This window comes from Oncorhynchus clarkii, unplaced genomic scaffold, assembly GCF_045791955.1.
Source record: "Oncorhynchus clarkii lewisi isolate Uvic-CL-2024 unplaced genomic scaffold, UVic_Ocla_1.0 unplaced_contig_14002_pilon_pilon, whole genome shotgun sequence".
NCBI lineage: Eukaryota > Metazoa > Chordata > Actinopteri > Salmoniformes > Salmonidae > Oncorhynchus > Oncorhynchus clarkii.
The window spans coordinates 69,670-72,500 of record NW_027261012.1 but is presented as its reverse complement, the minus strand read 5'-3'; the positions used below and the strand labels follow the sequence as shown (position 1 = coordinate 72,500).

General features: G+C 46.1%; 1 protein-coding gene across 1 annotated transcript in view; it reads right to left on the bottom strand.

The window, feature by feature from the left end:
• Nucleotides 1–2,400, bottom strand: part of LOC139403204 (amyloid beta precursor protein binding family B member 2-like) — a 60,511-nt gene extending 58,111 nt beyond the window's left edge. The window contains exon 1 of the mRNA XM_071146917.1: nucleotides 2,219–2,400. The gene's annotated coding sequence lies outside the window, so the exon portion shown is untranslated. The remainder of the gene's footprint in view (nucleotides 1–2,218) is intronic.
• Nucleotides 2,401–2,831: the final 431 nt, after the last annotated feature.

Here is a 2,831-nt window from a genome sequence, read left to right as displayed (position 1 = left end):
ATGATCCTATGAAATTCACATGTTGACACCCTATTTAACATGCTCCTATGAAATTCACATGTTGACACCCTATTTAACATGCTCCTATGAAATTCACATGTTGACACCCTATTTAACATGCTCCTATGAAATTCACATGTTGACACCCTATTTAACATGCTCCTATGAAATTCACATGTTGGTGGTCATTAGTCCTTTGACATGGACATGAGTGCAGATAGGCTGTGCAGGTAGACTAGCAGGTAGACTAGCAGGTAGACTAGCAGGTAGACTAGCAGGTAGACTAGCAGGTTTGACATGGACATGAGTGCAGATAGGCTGTGCAGGAAAGACTGTGCTGGTTGACTAGTCATTACATTGCGATCACTGCATCCAACTTCAGAACAAAGTTCTACAGCATAAGTATAAATGTGATCGATATTTGTTCCTGTGGTTGTTTGTAAACACCCTGGTAGGTTGATTAATAACCTGAACCAGATTACAGACACTGGTTACAGTGAGGAGCTTCCTGTTGAGTGGGTTGATTAATAACCTGAACCAGATTACAGACACTGGTTACAGTGAGGAGCTTCCTGTTGAGTGGGTTGATTAATAACCTGAACCAGATTACAGACTGGTTACAGTGAGGAGCTTCCTGTTGAGTGGGTTGATTAATAACCTGAACCAGATTACAGACACTGGTTACAGTGAGAAGCTTCCTGTTGAGTGGACAGCTTGATGAAAACCAGTCAATATTCAGGTCTCCAAGAAAGTAGACCTCTCTGTTTACATCGCACACACTATCAAGCATTTCACACATTATTTAGATACTGACTGTAAGCACTTGGTGGTCTATAGCAACACCCCAAAAGAAAATGCTTTAGATGTGCCAAGGGATAACAGGAGGGGAGACTACACCTGCATTGCTTGCTGTTTGGGGTTTTAGGCTGGGTTTCTGTACAGCACTTTGCGATATCAGCTGATGTACGAAGGGCTATATAAATACATTTGATTTGATTTGATAACAGGAGGGTAGACTGTGCAGGTAGGCTAGTCTACAAAATAAGAGTAATATAGATAAGAGGAGGGTAATTTCTATGTGAATTTGTTCGGGTCGCCTCCAAAACGTGACCTACTGCGGCTTTTAACCCCAACACACAGCTGTGAATACCATCACAGAGTAGGGACATCAACAACACTGTAAACATCCCATGAAACACATTCAGGGCTAATAAGACTAGTTTAGTAGCGGTAACAGGGTAGTCAGTAGACTAGTCTCCTTAACGTCCCAAGACTCAACTCACATCCACAGAGTAGCGCTGCTCCTTATAGTAGGCAAGGCAATAGTCAATGGTGCCTGTGGTCTAACTAGCCTACAGTCCACCATCACACTGACAGGGCAACGGTGTAATGACAGCGCAATACTACCGACACCGTGGAGAAGACTACCGACACCGTGGAGAAGGCTACCGAAACCGTGGAGAAGGCTACCGACACCGTGGAGAAGACTACCGACACCGTGGAGAAGACTACCGACACCGTGGAGAAGGCTACCGAAACCGTGGAGAAGGCTACCGACACCGTGGAGAAGACTACCGACACCGTGGAGAAGACTACCGACACCGTGGAGAAGGCTACCGACACCGTGGAGAAGGCTACCTTAAACGAACCTGACTACTACTCCGCTAGTTTAACACACAACCGGTGGCGCACAGTGTTTGGCTCCACGGTTTGTTGCAAAGCACCGAGGTAAAGACCGTTTCAAGTGGGATATTCTACGGATATCCAACCTGAAACTGTCTTTATCTCGGGTTGCAAAGCACATCCCTGTGAATGATTTCTACAACCGCGCAGCTCTAGATAAAGGCTCACCAATTCCACACAGTCTACAGTTCAATGTAGAGCTAAACTATTGTCTGGAGAGAAACAAGAGAAAGTTGTTTATGGTTGAGACAGAGGTGGGGAGGTGGGAGAGAGACGTGCTCATCTGTCGTCGCAGGCCCTCGTCTCTTATCTTTCTCTCACCTCACCTCCCCCAGACTGTACAACACATCAAACCCCCCAACTCGACCCAACACCGACGCGTTTGCCTAAAGAAATATGAAAAAAAAAGTTCGTAGCCTATTCACGCCAGAGACACGTAACTGTTTCTAGTCGCGTGTCCGTTATAACGGTAACACGGTGACACGCAACTCCTTTATTCAAGAGCAATGCATTCTGGACATTCCACATCACTCACCTCTTTCTTGAGTGTTCGCGTCCTCGCTGCGTTTATTTCGTTCTTCTCTTCTGTTCCTCTCCTCCCTTTCCAGATGACAGCTCCAGCGAGGTTCTCCGTGTCTGCGCAGCTGCGGAAGCGAAACGCTCCAATCACAGCGCTAGCTTTAGTAACTAGTTGTCCCTCTTGCAAATGTACTGTGTTGTTACCATCTTTGTTATGGGGCTCCCCGAGTGGCGCAGCTGTCTACGGCACTGCATCTCAGCGCAAGAGGCGTCACTACAGTCCCTGGTTCTATTCCAGGCTGTATCACATCCGGCCGTGATTCGGAGTCCCATAGGGAGGCTCACAATTGGCTCAGCGTTGTCCGGGTTTGGCCAGGGTAGGCTGTCTTCATAAATAATAATTTGTAATTTAACTGACTTGCTTAGTTACTGTAAATAAAGGTTAAATTAAAAGGAGTGGCCTTCCTGCAAAGATGACTTTGCAAGAGCACAGCGCTCAATGAGGTTAAGAAGAATCCTAGAGTGTCAGCTGAACACTTACAGAAATCTCTGGAACATGCTAACATCTCTGTTGACGAGTCTACCATACGTAAAACACTAAACAAGAATGGTGTTCATGGGAGGACACC